Source organism: Pinus tabuliformis, chromosome 5_2, assembly GCF_031772625.1.
Source record: "Pinus tabuliformis cultivar Carrire ecotype Pingquan chromosome 5_2, CPIR1, whole genome shotgun sequence".
In the NCBI taxonomy this organism is placed as follows: Eukaryota; Viridiplantae; Streptophyta; class Pinopsida; order Pinales; family Pinaceae; genus Pinus; species Pinus tabuliformis.
In genome coordinates this window covers 593,793,670-593,815,250 of record NC_142306.1, presented here as the reverse complement: position 1 = coordinate 593,815,250, position 21,581 = coordinate 593,793,670, and positions in this window count along the sequence as shown.

Genomic DNA, 21,581 nt, shown 5'->3' with positions numbered 1-21,581 from the left:
AATAAATGTCCTCCACATTTTCACTAGAAGGACAGGGAAAAGGTCCCCTAGACATATCCATAAAAACCCCACTTTCAAGTTGCTCAATCCCCTATGGATAAAAAACCCCAAACAACTCTGATGCATTCACTCAATCAATTTCTAAGGTCGAACGAAAGACCTCCTTTGCGAGTGACCACGACACAGGATTTTTATCCCTATGGGAGCAAGGAGTTGTATTTTCTACCTCAAGCTAAAGACTAATTACTAGATCCTGTAAAAATCCCTAAGCTTGCAAATAAGGAAGGGCCAAAACATCTCCATCTGACTCCAAACACAGAAAAAATTAGTTGAATCTAAGGTAAACCAATGCCCACCCCCACAACCTAGCTACCTTCTAGCTCCAAGAAAACGACATTTGGACCCCTGTTTGTTTGAACACTCATCCAAGCTAGAGGGTTAACCCAAAATTGGAAACAGAAGGAACAGAGGAGTAGTCTACAATGTCAACCCTCTGAACTTCATAGCTAGACCACATCAGTTGTCAATAGTATTACCCTAGAAACAACCCCCCCCCCCCCCCCCCCCCCCACCCCCCCCCCCCCCCCCCCCCCCCCCCCCCCCCCCCCCCCCCCCCCCCCCCCCCCCCCCCCCCCCCCCCCCCAACCCCCCCCCCCCCCCCCCCCCCCCCTCCCCATTTGCCCTTGACCTCACATTGTCTACAGAAAGAGAAGAAATGCCCCTTTCACATATGCTGCAAGAATTATTATCCTATATAATTCCATCATAGTTCCCTGTATCTCCAATTGTAAAATAATAATAATAATAAATAATAATAATGAAAAATTAACAAATTAATAAAATTAAAATTAAAATAATAATAATAAAATAAAAAATAAAAATAAATAGAAAACAAAACAAAATTAAATAAATAATGATAATTGAAAGAATTAATAAATAATTTAAAATATATTAAAAATAAATTTTAAAATTAAAAAAAAAAATATTATAGACATTATATTCAACATGTATATAGTTAACGATTATTCCTTTAAAATTTTAATTTTTTTTTCAGAATTATAATAAAATCTTTTATGCAGCGAAGAACATGGGACTGCAAACTCTGAAACCCTCGGTTGCGTCCGTCCAGCCCATCAGAATCGTGACCCCAAGCGATCAGGAGGGCAGCAAGGAACTTGCCTCTGCCATGGTCGTTCATCACGTGGGTGATCCCACTGCGTACCAGGGTGCGGGTGATCTTGAACGCCCGGAGGAGAGCAAAAGCAAGGAAAAGGATGGAGTGGAGAGTGAGAAGGGTGGCTTTCGAAATAATTTGATGTCCGGGCTGGTGGTTTCTGGGTCAATGCACAGATCTGGATCGGGTGTCCTGACCATGGATGGCAGTCAGCTGCTCAGATCTGCCGTTGAACCAACAGATCAGAAGCCCAGAAGAACAAGAAGCCTTAAAAAAACCCAGATCTGTGGGCAGGCAACCGTCAGGCGGCAACCTCAGACGGGCACAAATCTGAAGCAGCTTCCTCTCTTGAACCAGCCAGATCTGCCTGAAGAAACACATGCATTTCAGATCCAAGTCAATCTCTCGGGCAAAACGACAATGCAATGGGTATGCGCAACAGATCTCGTGCAGGATCTTTTGCAAAAACTCGAACGCCGGCTGGGGATCCCCTCCTCTTACCTCAGACTGCTATATAAGGGTAAGCAACTTATGAATCCCCTTCCTCTCTCCTCTTACAACATTCATAAGGACGCTTCTATTGTGGCTACCTTTCGTTTAAGAGGGGGTTCCTTTAGGTAGACCTCCTCTACCCCTCCTTTCTCTTATAAAGATGCAGTCTAAAAAGACGCTGCCCAACCGCAAGCCTCTGCGAAAGCAGCCCAACCATCAGGGGCTCCAAAGCCATTTTTGGTAGACAAATCAGAGGAAATTCCTTCCATCAATCTCTCTCATTATGGGATTGATGAGCGCTATCAGCTTTTTGCAAAATCCGCACTCATATGCAGATTTAATGGGCTCTGGCATCGCACATCAGATCTATACCAATGGATCCATACCAATTGGACTAAAAAAAGCGAGATCTACTTATGTTCAAAAGGATTCTTCATTGTGGCTTTTGACTTAAATGAAGAATACCAGAAGGCCTTAACGGGAGGCCCTTGGTTCTGGGGCTCGGTTGGGCTTTTTCTCACCCCCTGGTTTCCAGATTTCGACCCCTCCACAGCTGTCATCACCAAGATTCCCATTTGGGTCAGGCTCCCGAATCTTCCAGCGCATCTATGGCATACCTTGTGTCTTCTTAGCCATTGCAGACACCTTAGGATGCTACCTGGCTGTTGATTCTTCACGGAAGTAAAATGGACTCTACACCTACGGTAGATTTTGTGCAGAAATAGATATTAGCAAAGGACTGCTGGATCAGATTAATCTCAAGTATGGAGATTTCCACTGGACTCAAACCTTGGATTACGAGAATACAGCCTTTCGTTGCCGCCATTGTCATCAAACGGGGCACCTCCAGAGTTCCTGTACCCAGTTCCTCGATAAAAAGAAGAATCTGAATCGCAAACCCAAATCTAAAAGCTGGAATCCATGTGTGCCTCCCCCTCCTATGGACGATACAGATTCCTCTAGTTCGGATGAGGAGGAAATTGTAGCAGATGGGCAGAATGTTGAGATTCCACTAGATGCTCCCTTTGTCAATCCGACAAACCCCTTCGCCTCTCAGATCTCTCAGAAACGTTCTCATTTATCTTCGTCCTCAAACTCTGATAAGGATATTCTGTCGTCGGGGCAGAATAGACTACAACTTGTCACGGCTCAGCCAAACTCCTCTGGATGGGTCAAAGTGAGCAAGACAAAAGAGAAAAAGTGTCGTGTGGCAGTAACTTCCCTCTCAGGGTAGATCTATCTACGTAGTTCTAGCTTTTTGTATTCCCGTGTTTTCTATGGCCCTTTCCTTGTTTGTCTCTATGGAGCGAGGTGGATAGACTTTCACCTTCGGCTCCCCTGCTTTTCTGCTTCGCTTGCATGCAAGCTTGATTGTACTATACTTTTATAATCTTAATAGAATTAGTCTTTATTCAGAAAAAAATAAATAAATAAAATGTATATAGTTAACAATGGAAATCTGTTAGGTCCCTATAATAGTAGTGTATTCCCTTATTATTATTGTCATTGTAGCCCCTTATTATTATTTTTATGCCCATGTTTTCCCCATTCTGTTATTATTGTGCCCCATAGAAGCACATTGTTAGTTCCAATCTTCGCAGCCTGTCACCAGGGATCAACATGAGCTCTTACTATGTCTAGGTTTGTTAGATGTTTTGCACATGATGTTCAGCACAAAACATGTCACAAGTGTATCCATTAGAAGAAGCTTAGAAAAATATTTTCAACGGTATATCACACTCCTGTAACTGGCTCCCGGATTAGAAGATATGATTGAAATGAATGAGTGATTATTGGTTATGCATGTTTTGAGGTCAGTTGCTGCACACAATGACAAGTTTAGTACAAAATCAGTTTATGAAATAATGGTAGGGAATTTTTCAAAAGTGAAAGAGGTTTTCGTTCATCACATACCCAATAACACAAACCTCCTTTAGTTTATGCACAGGTGCTACTATGTTCATCACATACCCAATAACACAAACCTCCTTCAGTTTATGCACAGGTGCTACTATGTGAGAGATATACAGTGATATTTGGAGCCTACATTAAAACAAAGCAAATTTTTCATATTTTTTACTGTTTTAGTCATTTTAGTGCGGGGTCATTTTACAACAGATGGAAAGTAATTTTGCAAAAAATAGGGACTTTTTTGTTATCCACGAGCCATACAACAAAAACCTCTTTCAATTTATTCACAGGTGTCATGGATTGGGATATGTGACTGGATCTTTACAGCTCATTTTCACAGATTTAAATTTTTAATGATTTTCTGTTTTAGAGATTATTTTGTGAAACAGATTTCGAGCTACTGGAAATGAATTTCCCAAATTTGAGAGAGTTTTTTCTCCAAAATTACCTTATCTACAAAAACCTCTTTCCGTTTTGTAACAGGTGCTATGGTTTAGGAGATACGAGTTCATCTTCAACACCTATTTTCAGAAATTCGGCCCAAGTTTAATGTAACTAATTCTATTTTGAAGAAAATGGTTGAGCTCAATCCCTTAGTACAAGGATGAGAAAATGTATATATTTTATGAATTTCATAGTGTAAGGGTTGGATTTAGTTTGGAATTTTGAGAAAGCCTTGAGCTTCATTATACATTCATATCAGCATTTTGGCTAACGAATTGAGACCAGGATTTGCAGCACTCTTTGGGATCCATGTGGCAATTTGTCTTGGTACAGTGCTTTTCTTTGTAATTGTAAATTTTCTTATATGTCATGTATGCCATTCTCCATCTTGTTTCTTCTGAACTAAACAAACAAGAGTGTAAGTAGAATCCATTGAAATTGCAGTGCTCTACTTGAAGTTTGCTTTAGTCTTTGATGTTTTCAACTGTTTGGGGAGGATCCATGATTGATTTTGCCCTCTTCAACACCTCACCTATCTATTCCTTCCATCTCATTCAATTTTAAGTTCCAAAAACAATTGCCTACCTTGCCCCATTGAGATCTCTACAGGACTGAGCCTCAATCCCTGCACCCAAAATCAACCTTTCCATTTGAGCCAACAAAACATCATATTATTCAATTAAACTCTTTCACACATATACCTAGCCTAAGATCAATATTTCTATCAATCATCTCAAGCCTTTAGCGATCATCTTTTGCTAAGATTGACCCGGAGAGATCCCTCTCCCGACCTAGTAGGGCTAGCTACCAGGTTAAGAGTGGTTTGATGTTGGCCCTCGATCCTACCTTCCTCAGCCTAAGGTAAATCTAGGCACTAACATAGTGGCGATCATACTGGGGAAGAAATTGTTTGTTTGTTAGTGTTCTTCATTTTATAAACTACAGACGGAGTCTAAAGATTAGCCAGGTAGCCTTCGAAACGCTTTTGCTTTGCATTAGCGCAAGTAGATAAAAGCTGCTTCAGTCAATCTCCGGTCTAGTTTATAAACTGAACATCTGACTTGCAAATTGCCCCAGTACAATTTTGTAATCAAGTTCAGATCTGATTGTTGATGGTGGACAGTAGTCAGACACATATGAAGGCTGAAATCATCTACTTGGTGACTCCACTGTTCAAAGTCCCGAGTTTCAAAGTATTGATGGTGACTCCACTGGCTAAATGAAGGACTCAGATGTTTCTTCTATTTGTTCAAGGTATTCATGTATCGATTTTTCTAATCTTCCTGGTTTTCCTAATCAAATACCAAAGGATGCATACATTTTGAGTAATGGCCCTAAATTCAATGGGGAAGCTTTGACTTTGACTCTAGAACATATAGAAAATTTTAAAACATTTGTGGACATTCTTAGAGTTAAAAAGGAAGATGTCTTCATCAGATTGTTCTTTGATTCGTTTCAAGGCAAATGTAGAAAATGGATTGAAGGTTTTCCTATCAGATCTATTAAGTCCTTTACAGATTTTTGGCATATCTTTCTTGAAACATGGATGGAGAAAGAGGAAGAATTCAAAATAGAGGTGCCCTCTATTCAAGGTTTTAGAGAATGGGAAGATATGTGCACAGATGATGAGGTAGATGAGAACTTTGCTTCATCTCTTTCTTCTTATCTGAAATCCTATCGATGCAGCCATGAAGTTAAGCTCAATTTTTTGCAAGAGTTTGCCATCAAAATTGAAGGAGATCTATCTGAATTTGAGACCCAAATATAGTCCCAGGATCTGGATTGTCGAGTCCCATTCTTTGGGGACCGTTTTCAGTAGAAGGAACAGAAGGTAAGGCTACCTGTGGATATTTGCATTGATAGTTTGCAGCTGGAAGCATGTATTGAGGAGTTGGGGCAACAAACAGAGTCTAGTTTTTTCGATCCTATTGCAACATACATGGAATTTTTTTTCATTTTGAATGATAGATCAAATTGTCTTTTATACAACCAGACTCGTTATGTGCATGTATGGCTGTCAGCATTTACATTTGTGTCCTGGTTGAAGCACCTTCAAGCAGCATCCTTGTCACAGTTACTTGATCGGTTGATATGACATTACAACATTACTTGATCTATCAATTTTGCAGCAAAGTGGGTTTTTGTACATAAATAAGCTGCCCGAGGCAGCATTTTAGTTTTCGGTATTTGTTTATGTACATGTTGCAGTATGTATATGTTTTGGATTGGTATGAGTTGTTTTGGATTTGTATTTGTTTGACCATCCATGCCCAATGGAAGAGGCACTGTCTTCTTTCCAGAGATCTATAGTTCTTGGCACCTCCAAGGAGCTACCATCTCTAATGGAGCCGATGTTAGTTCCAGTCTTCGCAGCCTGTCACCAGGGATCAACATGAGCTCTTACTATGTCGGGTTTTGTTAGATGTTTTGCACATGATGTTCAGCACAAAACATGTCACAAGTGTGTCCATCAGAAGAAGCTCGGAAAAATATTTCCAATGATATATCACACTCCTGTAACCAGCTCCCGGATTAGAAGATATGATCGAAATGAATGAGTGATTCTTGGTTATCCATGTTTTGAGGTTAGTTGCTGCACACAATGATGAGTTTAGTACAAAATCAGTTTCCGAAATAATGGTAAGGAATTTTTCAAAAGTGAAAGAGGTTTTTGTTCATCATATACCAAATAACAAAAACCTCCTTCCGTTTATGCACAGGTGCTGCTATGTGGGAGATATATAGTGATATTTGGAGCCTACATTAAAACAAAGAAAAATTTTCATACTTTTTACTGTTTTAGTCATTTTAGTGCAGGGTAATTTTACAATAGATGGAAAGTAATTTTGCAAAACCAAAGGAAATTTTTGTTAACCATGAGCCATACAAAAAAAACCTCTTTCAGTTTATTCACAGGTGTCATGGATTGGGATATGTGACTGGATCTTTACAACTCATTTTCACAGATTTAAATTTTTAATGATTTTCTGTTTTAGAGATGATTTTGTGGAATAGATTGCGAGCTACTGGAAACGAATTTTCCAAATTTGAGAGAGTTTTTTCTCCAACATGACCTTATCTACAAAAATCTCTTTCTGTTTTGTAACAGGTGCTATGGTTTAGGAGATACGAGTTCATCTTCAACACCTATTTTCAGAAATTCGGCCCAAGTTTAATGTAACTAATTCTATTTTGAAGAAAATGGTTGAGCTCAATCCCTTAGTACAAGGATGAGAAAATGTATATATTTTATGAATTTCATAGTGTAGGGGTTGGATTTTGGTAGAAGGTTGGACTTTTGAGAAATCCTTGAGCTTCATTGTACATTCATATCAGCATTTTGGCTAAGGAATTGAGACCAGGATTTGCAGCACTCTTTGGGATCCATGTGGCAATTTGTCTTGGTACAATGCTTTTCTTTGTAATTGTGAATTTTCTTATATGTCATGTATGCCATTCTCTATCTTGTTTCTTCTTAACTAAACAAACAAGAGTGTAAGTAGAATCCATTGAAATTGCAGTGCTCTACTTGAAGTTTGCTTTAGTCTTTGATGTTTTCAGCTGTTTGGGGAGGATCCATGATTGCTTTTGCCCTCTTAAACACCTCACCTATCTATTACTTCCATCTCATTCAATTTTAAGTGCCAAAAACAATTTCCTACCTTCCCCCATTGAGATCTCTGCAGGACTAAGCCTCAATCCCCGCACCCAAAATCAACCTTTCCATTTGAGCCAACAAAACATCATATTATTCAATTAAACTCTTTCACACATATACCTAGCCTAAGATCAGTATTTCTATTAGTCATCTCAAGCCTTTAGCGATCATTTTTTGCTGAGATTGACCCGAAGAGAGCCCTGTCCCGACCTGGTAGGGCTAGCTACCAGGTTAAGCGTGGTTTGATGTTGGCCCTAGATCCTACCTTCCTCAGCCTAAGGTAAATCTAGGCACTAACACCCATTATTGTTATTATTGTTCCCTTACATTATTATTGTTATGTCGGCTTTTATTATATTATGACCCCTTAAACTCATATATATATAGAGGAGGTTTTGTCATTTGAATCATCCAAGAATTGTTCATTTCTGTAATTTAAAGGAGGTTCCCCCCTCGAAGAGGTTGATCTTGAAGTTGATGACCTATCTTTTCTTCTATTTTGTGAGTTGGTTGCATAACATTTGGTATCAGAGGTTTGGATTCAAGGGTTTCGCTGCGCCAAATAGGTCATCGTGGAATTTTCATTATAATTTGTTTTCAACAAATTTTCAAATGCTTACATTAAAACCCATTTGAACCAAAATCGTGATGAACCTCAAGTCCTAATTTCTGATCTTGGTTGTCTATATTTTCAGATATATGGTGCAGGGAAGTTAGGGTTTTTGCAGGCTCCCGAATTACATCCTAAATAGGTGACCTTGGGAAAAGCATCATATCTTTCTCTTTGAGGATCAAATTTACATTTAGTAAGACGTTATAGAAATAAGACGGATTGTAGTTTTCTTTGTAGCATTTTTAGGTCTGAAGATCGAAACAACAATACATGGCACGTCGTACAATTTATCTCTACTGAACTAGTCTATAATCAGGCCATCGTGGGAGATTTGGCTTAGTGCTTTCTTGAGGAATCCAATCTTGATCTAACTTGTGGGGTTGAAAATAGTACTTAGAGGGCTACCAAAAAACACAATTTTAGATCTTGGAGATCTGAAATTATAGATATAAAACATATTCAATATCGAGCTCCTACGAAGAAAAAAAATGTGTGTAGCCTTTTTAAAAATTTGCATAAGTTTTGTTTGAAAAATTATTTTGAAGTGATTCAAAGGGCATGGTGAATCATAATTATCATTAATTGATGCCCCGAAGAAAGAAAATAGAAACACCTAGTGAGCAACCTGAAATCTCTACCATGACTCATGAAGAAGAGGAAGAAATGCAACATGACATATCAAAATTACGAGTCCAAGTGCAACAAATTTCACTCTCACAAAAATTAACAGAAGCTAAGATGGATGGTTTAAAAAAGGAATAATGGATAGCATGGAAGCTAATATGGAAGATAATATGGATGGTTTATAAGAAAAAATGAAAGGATAGATTGAAGATTTGAAGAAAGACATGGAAGATTTGAAAGGAAGTTTGGCCAAGTTGCTACAAGAAATGCTTCCTAATGGCGAAAAGGTAGTAGAGGAAACTCATGATGAGAACAAAAGAAATCTTAATAATGATTTCATAGAATCTAACGTTGGATTGATGATGAGCCTCATCATTGGGTAATTATATGGGCCTTAATTCACCTCCTAGCTTAGTCAAACCAACTATTCTCATAACTTATTGCATACTTTTGATTATATTTTGTTTATGAGATGAGTTAGAGTTGGATATTTTGCTTTGTGGTCTAATGTGCATTTAATGTAGGATTAAAGGATAAAAGCAAGGAATTTTGGCAAATACTTTGGTCAAAACTCGAATGGGACAAAGGAGAGGAATTATAAGAGGTAAATCCTCCTCATTTACTACCCCTCCATTCGAATATTCCTCCATCAGCTCAGAGTGCAAACAGCCAAATCATGAGGACTAGAAGGAAGCCGAGCAAGTGAAAGACAAAGCACCAGTTTATCTCGAGTTTGGGAGCCGAGCCTCCCTAATTTTAAGGAATTCGTTGGAGACTTCAGATGGATAAGTAGAGATGCCTAGAACCTCAATAGGATTCATATTTCTTAATTGTAAAACTCTACTCTATTTTTGTGTTGCAAGACTTCTGACAATTTTTTATGTCATCCATTATTTTGATAATAAGAATGAGTTTTGTTTTGAGCCAGCACTGAGTTAACTTAGATGGCTGAAGATTTTGGGTTAGGGCCCAACCCTAGCATCCAAGGATCCTATTTATTGTACATGTATGCTAGCATAGATTCATAGTTTAATTGTTCATTTGCTTAGTAGCTGCATTTCCATTACAGCAGCGTAGATTAGATTGATTGTATGATAGTTTACTTCCATTTTTTCCTTATTTCAATTAGCAGGTTAGCAAGGAGAAAAAGGATCACCATGAGGTTTTTAGTAGGTATCTCGGCCTCACTTCCTCCCTCTGGGACCATGACTTGTGGAAGAGACCCTTCAATAGCCCCAAAAACATAGATTTCTAGTTCTTGCATGACCTTTGGAGTTTGTTGTCTTTGATTCAGTATTTGGTTCATGTTGCAAGGAATATTTCATTGTCATCTCTTTCCATATCCATTTCTGCAATAAGATCTCACTCATGCTTTCATTCCCTTCAGCAATTTTCTTCATGCATAACATGGGCATTGATTCATTCTTTTCTAGTTTATGAAAATGTGTCTTGTAGCATAGTTCTTGGAAGATACACATGTTTTAAGAAAAGTAGATAATTCAGGAGGAGACCCAAACTTCATCACTAGCAGCCACCTTCCACTTCATCCATCTTAGCCATCTCTTGTTCCACCATCACCCTCACTAGTTTTTTTTATCATTTTTCATTGAAATTCCCCTAGATACATTGAGTGAATATAGCCATATCTTATCTTGGATATGGACTCCTGCGTGCTCCTAGACCTTCTAAAACTGCATTATACTCATCACACACCTTTTCCAAGCTTCCCAAAACCTCCAACACCTCACAATTAGCTCTCGGTCGTATCTTGTAGGTTTCTTGTAATTCCTACAAGATCATCCTGTAGGTTTTCCTGAAACGGCTTGTTTTGAGGCCGAATCGATGGGGAACCTCTAGGAAGTCACAAAAATCCTTCTAGGAGCCTTCCACACCATCCAAACACTTCATAAACCTTCTAGCCATCCTCACTCACCTTCCATCCACTTGTCACATCCACAAGAACAATTAATTTGCATACTTGATTTTGCCTAAAACAATAAAAAAATGAAAATAGATTTAGTGTAGTTTTTTTGCTTACACATTAGTATGGTTTGATGCTCTTTACTTCTATAGCTTAGATAGTAGCATTTGTTTAGATATGGCGTGATTTAGCATTACATATTGTTTTCTTCATTTACTGCAATCGATTAGCTCTCTTAGAGTAGATTTTCTCTCCTTCCATCAAAGCATCAAGCTTCTTATGACTCTATAGAAGTCTGGCTTGGAACCCTTGGGGTCTCTCGTCGGGAAAACAGTGACAACAGGCAAGGCCTTCACTTTTACTTGTGCATATAGCACTATCACCTCCAAGTTTGTACAAATCTCGGGTTGATAAGTAAAGCTGGTAGCCCAAGAGTTGTAGCATCCTTGCTACAATACTAGCGCTCATCAATTGAAGACTCACCATGTTCCAAATATCGATATGAGGAAGTTTGATTGCAAGGATCTTGTAACATTGATACTACAAATGGAGCAATATTTCGATCTCCATAATGTGCAAAACACACAAAAGGTATGCATTACAACTTTATATTTAGAACCCAATCAGTTTGTATGGTATCGATCGATTTTCTCTTGTAAAAAAGTTGTTACTTGGTTAATTTTTATGGATGAAATGATAGCACATTATGAGGATACAAAATTCAACACCTTCTTTAGCCAATTGATAAATCTGAAACAAAAGGGTTCAATGGTGGGGCACATTGAGGACTTCCAAAAATTGAATATAAGGGTAAAAGATATTCCATAGGAGCATAGGATTGATGTGTTCATAGGGAATTTAAAGGATAACATCCAACATGAGGTTCGCCTTTGGGAATATGATTCATTGGAGAAAGCATTCAGGGTGGCAAAAGAAATTGAAAGAAAAATTATGGCAACAAAGAATCCTTCCACTCACAAATATAAAGATGGAATTGTTCCTACTCCTTCCACAACCTACAAGGTTGACACCACAACAATTGGAAGAAAAAAGAGAAAAAGGGCTTTGTTACAGTTGTGATAGAAAATACATTAAAGGTCATAAGTGTGCTAAGAAGAAATTATTTTACATAGATTGTGAAGAGGAGGAAGAAAAGGAACATGAAATGTCAAAAGAAGAGAATATACACTAGCAACCAACCCTAGAAAAAGAAGAAATGAATCTGACCATATCTTGTAATGCATTGGCAGGAATTACCACTCCTCAAACCCTCAAGATAGAAGGACGTATCAAGAAGAAAAATGTAATAGTGTTTATTGATTCAGGTAGTACCCATAATTTTATTCATTGTAAGATAGCCAAGGAATTAAATTGCTTCCTATCTTCAACACCAGAGTGTCAAGTGATGGTTGTAAATGGAGGAACCATAAATTTCTTTGGAAAGTACCATAATATCAAGCTATCCATGGGAGAATATGTATTGAATAGTTCAATGCTTTCCATTCCAATGGGTAGTGCTGATGTTGTACTAGGAGTCCAATGACTACAATCTTTGGGTACGATAGCTTTTAATTTTCAAGAACTTTTATTGAATTGTTTTTCGGAAGGAAAGGAAGTTGAATTAATGGGTATCGCATGGAAGCATGGAAATATAATTAGCACTAACAACATGACAAGTATTCTAAAGAAATAACAATAGGGCGTAATTTCACAATTATGTTCACTAGAGGTTCCCACATCAAAATCATGTATTTCTCCATATCTCTAAAATGTTTTGGAAAATCATTCCAAGGTATTTGAGACTCCCAAAGGCCTCCCACCTATTTATGATCATGATCATGCTATTCATTTGATTCTAGGAAGTGTTCCTCCAAACATCAAGCCTTACAGATATCCATATGCCCAAAAGAGTGGAATTGAACATATGGTTGCAGAAATGCTAGAGGATGGTATAATTCAACCTAGGCAAAGTTATTTCTATGCTCCAGTAGTATTGGTGCACAAGAAGGATGGATCATGGTAAATGTGTCTAGATTATAGGGAGTTCAACAAGCTCACTATTAAATATAAATTTCCCATTCCTGTCATTGATGAATTATTGGATGAATTACATGGAGAAATTTACTTCACCAAGTACGATATTCATTCAAGATATGATCAAATCAAAATGAAGACTGAAGGCATTCTGAAAACAACATTTAGAACTCATGAGGGTCGTTATGAATTTTTGGTCATGCCTTTTGGACTTACCAATGATCTTCTACATTTCAAGTTTTGATGAATTCCATTTTCAAACCCTTCCTTAGAAAATTTGTGTTAGTATTTTTTGATGATATACTAATCTACAGTAAGTCTTGGAAGGATCATGTTCAACACGTTGACAAGGTGCTCAAACTATTGGAGGAGAAACATTTATATGAAAAAGACTCCAAATTTTTCTTTGGAGTACAAGATGTGGAATATCTGGGTCATATTGTATCTCATGAAGGTATTAAGGTAAACCCTAGCAAAATTAAATCCATTAAGGAATCGAAAATCCCCATATCCATACAACATCTATGGGGATTTTTTGGGTTGACAGGGTATTATCGCAAGTTTGTTAAGAATTATGGGAGAATAGTAGCACCTCTAACAACATTACTAAAGAAAGATGAATTTTATTGGACTCCAGAAGCAACGAAGGAATTTTAACATCTTAAAGAGCCAATGTGCCAAGCACTGGTCTTAGCTATGCCAAACTTCACAAAAACCTTTATTGTGGAATGTGATGCCTCAGGAAATGGAATTGGTGTTGTTTTAATACAAGAAGGAAGACCCATTTCTTTCAAAAGTCATCCAATCAAAGGAAAGTATTTACACAAAGCTATTTATGAGAAAGAAATATTAGCAATACTACATGCACTTGAGAAATGGAAACCTTACCTAATGGGAAGAAACTTCAAGGAAAAAATGGATCATGATAGTCTTAAATACTTTTTAGAACAAATATTATATTCAGAAGAGTAGAAAAAATGGGTCACAAAGATGTTGGGTTATGACTTGAAATCATCTACAAAAAAGGGAAGAAAAATGTTGTTGCGGATGCACTCTCAAGAAAGGATGAGGATGTGGAAGCATTGTTTTGTGTCATTTCTATTATCCAACCAGATTGGTTAAACGACACAAGGGATGAATGGATGAATGACGAAGAAGTGTCGGCACTCATTCAAAATTTGCAACAATATCCCAGTACATCTGATACATTTATTTGGAAAAATGATTCGTTATGGTACAAATATCTCTTATACCTCTGTAAGAATTCCCAACTCAAACAAAAGATTCTTTTGGAATTGCACACCTTTCCCTTAGGAGGGCACTCAGGATTTTTAAAAACATACCACAAGGTTAAAAAGGATTTTTTTTGGGATGGCCTTAAATCTCATATTCAAAATTTTGTGGTGGAATGTTTGGTTTGCCAATAAAATAAAGTTGAGACAATTAAGACCTCGGGTCTGTTACAACCTTTATCCATTCCAAGTCAATGATTGGAGGAGGTTTCAATGGATTTTATCACAGATTTACCCAAGTCTAAAGGAAAGAGTGTCATCATGGTGGTAGTTGATAGACTTACCAAGTATGAACACGTTTATGCATTATCTCATCCATTTAAAGGCAACACAATTGCTATTGCATTTATGGAAACTATTCAAAAGCTACATGGAAACCCAAAGATTATTATAAGTGAAAGAGATCCCATTTTCACTGGAAATTTTTAGACCATATTATTTTCTTGTTTGGGTAATCAATTAGCTCATAGATCATCTTATCATCCCCAATCTTATGGGAAAACTAAGGTAGCAAAAAAATGTTTGGAATGATTTCTTCATTGCTTTGTATCTGACAAACATACATAATGGGTTAAGAGGTTGTCTCTGGCTAAATGGTGGTATAACATTTCCTTCCATATTGCAGAAAAAATGACCCCATTTATGGCACTTTATGGATATCATCCACTGTCCATCATGTCATCTTTAAGAGAAAATTCTAAGGTTCAAGAATCAACAACAAGTTCTCCAACTCTTAAAGGATAACCTCACTTTAGCGTAGAATAGAATGAAACAACAAGCAGATCAACATCGCAGCGAAAGAAGTTTTGATGTAGGTGACTGGGTATTCCTACGACTACAACCATACAAAAAAATGTCCCTCGAGAAAGCTAAGAAGGATAAAAAATTATCACCAAAGTATTGTGGTCCATATAAGGTGTTACAAAATATTGGTACTATGGAATACAAATTGGAGCTTCCTGCTTCTTCTCAAGTGCACCAATTTTTCCATGTGTCATGCTTAAACAAGGTTATAGGTGACAAGCTCCCAGTTCAAACAATATTTGCAAAACTTGAACAGGAAGGAAAAATCATATTAGAACCTGAAGCAGTCACAGAAACAAGAAATCAGCAGCTACAAAATCGATCAATTTCAGAGTATTTGATCAAGTGTAAGAACTTACCCACTAAAGATTCCACATGGGAGGATAAGAATTTTATACAGAAGCATCCAGAACTACTCAAACATTGAGGACAACACTTTTTTGAAGGAGAGGGGCATGTTAGGTCCCTATAATACTAGTGTATTCCCTTATTATTATTGTTATGCCCATGTTTTCCCCATATTGTTATTATTGTGCCCCGTAGAAGTCCACTATTATTATTATTGTTCCCCTACATTATTATTGTTATGCCGGCCCTGATTATATTGTGACCCCTTATACACGTATATATAGAAAGGAGGTTTTGTCAATTGAATGATCCAAGAATTGTTCATTTGTGTAATTTAAAAGAGGTTTCCCCCTCAAAGAGGTTGATTTTGAAGTCGTTGACCTATCTTTTCTTCTATTTTGTGAGCTGGTTGCATAACAAAATCATGCCCAACCTAATCATAGTCAATCGTAAGCATCATGTCCATAATTAACATGGACATGAGCATACACCTTATCATAGTCATCAAAATTAATAACTTTAATAACTTTCCACAATAAATTTAATATGATTGTAATATTATTTAATATTTAAATTTTTTCAACATTCAATTTTTAATATAGTTTTATAATTTTTTCAAAGTTGTAACTATATTGTTTTTATGGTTTTTTGAATAGTGTAATTATATTTGTTCTTGGTTAACCTAGATCAACTATAGTTAGCCATAATTATCCATGGTTAATAAAAAAAAATATTTGATAAAATTTATATCTAAGAAGGTTAATAATATGTATATTTAATTTTGTTATAATAATGATGATGATCAATGTCCACCTAGACCAATGAGGTCTATTGGACCTTCGGAAAGAAATAGATTAATTGAGATTTCTTTATATTTTTATTTTTTTCACCGAAGAGGAGGGAAAGAAGTCTTCCTAGATCAATATATCTTTGTTGATTAAACAAGTCAAGAAGGTTGATAGTGTGGCAAGTGTTTTGGAAATGGGAACAGATGGTAGAGATATAAATATAAATATATATACTTATTGAGCCAAAGGCGCACTCCAGCCTAGTATGGTAGAGATGTTGTAATGTAATGTTTAACATTTTCAATAAGTCAAATTACATATATGTAGTCAAAAAACCAATTTAAACAACACAAATCAAGATTTAGCGACAAATTTATCAGGAAATCCAAAAAACTCATACTTAAAAACTATTCCATAAATAAATAAATAAAAATTAAATTAAATCAAAAGATTAATGCAATGTAATTTTAACCTTTTAAGAAAAATAAAAATAAAAATAATTCTATAAAAATAAAATAAAAATCACTCATGGTATTGAGAACCTATAACAGCCTTGGTGAAAATTCCATGTAATAAAAGTTAAAAAAGGAAAAATAATAACCACAGTTGATGGGACGCTTATTCGAAGCTGAATGTTGGGCAAGGCAACCTAGTGTGGGTGTTCATTTGGTTATTCATGGCTAAGGAAATTGGCAAAGGAAATGGCTAAGGCTTTGGAAATGAAAAATTGAATTTTTGGCACATTTATTTATGAAAATAATGGAAATTAGAAGAAAAGGGAGGTGAAAGGTCACAGGTTACATGTGAGGAGGAAAATGAAAAAAATAGAGGCCTCATTCATAAAAAAGGCTTCTGATGATCATTTCGTAAGCTTTTTTTTAGTTCATTTTTGGAGCTCTCTCATTATTCTCTCTCTCATACTCTTGGATACTTGGAGTTTTCTTGGAGCACTCTTGGAGAGTGTGGCATACTTGGATTCTTGGAGAAAGAAGGCAAAGGAAGAGAAGTAAAGGGCAATAGAACATCAAGATCATCAGCTATAGCAGGATTTTCTTGCAGGTACCGAGTTGCAAGTATGTTTTCTTCACTAGTTTTGGCATGCATGGCATATGCATGTGGATTTTGGTCATCATTTGTCACTGGCATGGAGGATTGCCTAGATTGACAGTGGACTACCTGGCCTTTCCATTTCCTAGATAGTCGTGGGAATTGTGGGTTTATTTCCTTGTTTTGTGCTAGTTGGTTCTCATGTTTCCTTAGCTTGGGTTGAGTTATTAGTTCCCGAAATCCCTGGTTGGAGAAGTTATTTGGAAGCCCTGTAACAACTTGGGTTGAGTTACTAGTCCTAGAAACCTTGGTTGGAAAAACGGTTTTGGAAGCCCTTGGTGGGTTGAGTTACTAGTCCTGGAAGCCTTGGTTGGAAAATGGTTTGGAATCCCTTGGTGGGTCGAGTTACTAGTCCTGGAAGCCTTGGTTTGACAAATGCTCTAGAAGCCCAATGACAGTTGTGAGTTGAGGTACCAGTCCTGGAAGCCTTGGTTGGAACAAACGCTCTAGAATCCATTGAAGGCTTAGATAGAGATCAATTTGATGATGGTTTTGTGACATCCGACCATGAGGTGGAATTATTGTTTGATGGATTGAGGTGGATGGCCTCTGGAAGCCCTGGATAGTTTTGGAGTGATGTGTTCTATGAGATACCACATTCATGCTTAGAATATGGCATGGGGGTGAATGGCTGAAGAGATATTTGGCTCAACCATTCTACGGTCAGGTGGAACATGGAAGTCCCATCTCGGGTTTGGATTTTGCATCACCAATATGATGTTATTTCTCCTTGTATTTATATGAGTATCATAATGATTTATATGTGGATCATACGGTTGTGATTTCATTGGTATTTATATTTCTATTATGCTGGTTATATATATGTTTTATGACAATAGCTATGTATGGCTCTCATCATGTTTTTACTTGTAAATGAATCAACAATGTAACTATGACCTAATGGATGAAATGGAAGTCAATGTGTTGATGCATCAATGCATCTTAGTGATTCTCATCTAAGTATGAGACCCCAATGCTCAAATATGTTATTTACTCCTATAGATTACATATTCGTGATATGTTTGACGAAATGAATGTCATGGCTAGTAGGGGTCCAATCAAGGTCTTATTCAAGTAATTTCTTTTGCACTGTCATTCCCTTGTTATCTTACTATTTTGAAGATGTCATTCTATTATGGATAGTGACCTGGGCTCTCAACGTAAAAAATTGGCTCAAATCCTCGGGACATTGGCATAACACTATGCAAAAAAGTCCCTGAACTCTGGCTTGCAGGCCTGTGAGAGCGTCTAGAGGTCAATGGGCGCTAGCTTACCCATAGCATGAGACCGTTCAAAGGTCAAGTGGTCCAAAATATTTGTGGCACATAGGGGCGGTTTGGCAGAAAGGTTGGATTGCTTCTTGAGGGTCCTAATGCTAATGTTGAATGTCTCTATGGTGTTTTTTCGTCAGTCCCACTTCCTTAGCATGACTTGGGAGGTTCAATCATATCATAGTGGCCTCTCGTCGCATGTTTACCCTGGCTAGCCGGTTTCTTGGGTAGATGTCAGAGGAGTGTGTTACAAAGTGGTATCAGAGCATGGTTCACCCCTCAGACTATATACGATGTGTGTTGCTCATGCATGAATGTCAGTTGCATGTGTGTCTCTTACACTTGCATTCCATGTTCTTGTTGCATTTGCATAATGTTGATCATGGTTATAGTAATGTTTCCATGTGGAAGTTGATGTTCTTATTGTGGATTGCATCATCGTGAGTGTATAACTAGTTACATGTTGTTATAGGTCAATTACATTTATCATTTTGTTTGCTTGGTTACATTCTTGTATGCTTGGTTGCATGTATCATTCTTATAGGCTTGGTTACAAGTATTTTTTGTTTATGCTTGATTACATGTGTTTATGCATGTGTGTTGTTGGTTACACATTTCTTATGCATGTTAATGTCTTCATGTGGTCAAGTGTACAATGATGTAATTATTTTTGTCATGCATCAGGTCGTGGTGTCTATTATTGTTAATTTCATGCATTGATGACTAGACCCTACTACCTAGCTAGAATGATGGTTGCATGGTTATATTCTTATGTGTTATGCTTCCATATGTTGTCATGATTATGTTATACATGTATCACGCTATTTTTTTGATCTTGTAGAGAAGGTATCATCCTCGAGATATAATAAGATACGTTGGTTTATTGTGATTTGGTTTAGCTGACATAATATACCTTTTAGGAAGAAATATCAAATGGCTAGCAAGATGGTAGACTACAAAGACTCTCCCTATGAATCAAATGAGCAGTATGGTGTTGGGAAATCTTATTATTTGGCAGATACGATGAGAAGCTTAAAGGAAAAGTTGTAAGGCAGATAATGACATAATCATCTAGTCATAAGAGAAACAATTAGAGGTAAATGTAGTGATACTTCAAAGTTTATCAGATTTACAACAACAGGGACCACATCGGATTAGTTATGAGTGGGAGGAAAGAACTAATGGGGCATATGGTAGTAGTTCACATGATAGTCATAGGTTAGATAGATATGACATAGTTAGAGATGGAAGATTGTTGGGCACTCCAGAGAGGAGAAGGGATAAAAATAGGTATTATTCTAGCTATGATTCAAATAGGCACTATGATCATCATCATTATCACCCTTACAAGAGGAGTGATAGGGGATACTTTCTAGATGAGTTTAAGAAAGAACAGCCACCTACTTTTGATGGAGAGATGAAGAAACCATACGATGCAAAGGCATGGTTGCTTGGCATGAGGAAGTTCTTCACGTTACATGACTATTCAGAGAACATGAAATCCATAGTAGCTACATTCAATCTCAAAGGTAAAGCATACATTTAATGGGAGGACGTGAAGAATGTCATATCTATTCATAAGGAAGACTTGACTTTGAGTGAGTTTGAGCAGGTATTCAATAAGAAGTATTTGTTGGAGAGATACTCTAATGACAAGGAAAAATAATTCTATGAGCTAAAGTTGGGATCGATGACATATGATGAGTACACTAGTAGGTTCTTAGAGTTACTGAGGTATATCTCTCACCTCACAGAGGAAAAGGACAAAATTCAGAGGTTCATTGGTGGATTATCGGTTGCATTCAATGACAAGATTGAGTTCGATGAGCCCAGATAATTGGAGGAGGCCATTCAAAAGTTAAGGAATTGCTATGACAATCAAAGCGCAAATATGAGGCTAAGCCATATTGGAAAGCTAATGCAAAGAATAAAGGAAAATGGGACAGAAAGTGAGCAAGACCTCAGGGTACAGATAATAAAGAGAATGTTGCACCATCTAATAAGTTCAATGCATCAGATAGAGGACAGGGACATCGATCTGAGGAGAAGAATAAGGGTGTAGGTTGGAAGCCTATAGAGTGTTGGACTTGTGGAAAAGATCATTGTAGGAGATATTGTCCATAGAATTAGGGTGGTAGGCCTCATATATATAGTGCACATGATGCACAGACTCTTGGGGATGTTGGTTAGAGCATTTCTAGTATTTGTGCAGCATTGGATAACAAACGGGTAGACCATCATGCATATATCACTAAGATGGACGGTAAGATTTGTGATCAATTTATTTCTATTTTGATTGACCCTGGATCTAATTATAGCTATGTTTGTCTTGAATTGGTGGATAAGTGTGGTTTGAGTAAGGAATTGCATGCAGAATATTGGTTAGTGCAGTTGGCTACAAGTACAAAGAAGCAAGTCCATCATTGGGTAAGATCTTATGCATTTGATTTGAATGGTATGCCTGCTACAACACATTTGAATGTGTTACCGTTGGGATCATACAATATGTTGTTGTGCATGGATTATTTGTATCTTCATAGAACTAAGGTGGGATTTTATGACAAATCCATTGAGTGTGTTCATGACAATGGAGAAGCAAGAGTCTTACATAGTAAGAAGAAAGCCACATCAGTTAGGATGATAATAGTTATGCAAGCAAAGCGTAGTCACGGGAAAGGGTGTGTGTTATTTGCAGTGCACATTTATAATGACAAAGGTAAGGAAGTTGAGGATGCAAATTTGTTGAGCAGGTACCCAGTTTTAAAGTAGTTCAAGGATTGTGGTGAAGTAAAATTATGAGTGCGGACACAAAAAATTCCTCTAGCCCTATAATGGGTCTATCCAAAACTGATACATTCTATGGAAGATTTCCTTAGGTTAGAACCAATTAAGAGGGCCTACTTCTTAGTACGCTTATCACGTTTGGTGGTGACCTTGCTTGCTCGCTCCATCTATCTCTCGTTTCCTTCTTCAAACACCTGAAACAAGTAAACAACAACAAAAAACAATTGTGATAATAGACAAATTGCAGTTCAACCTACTTAACAAGTCAAGAAACATTAAGCCATAAACATGTAAGATGACACATCATGTAGGAAAT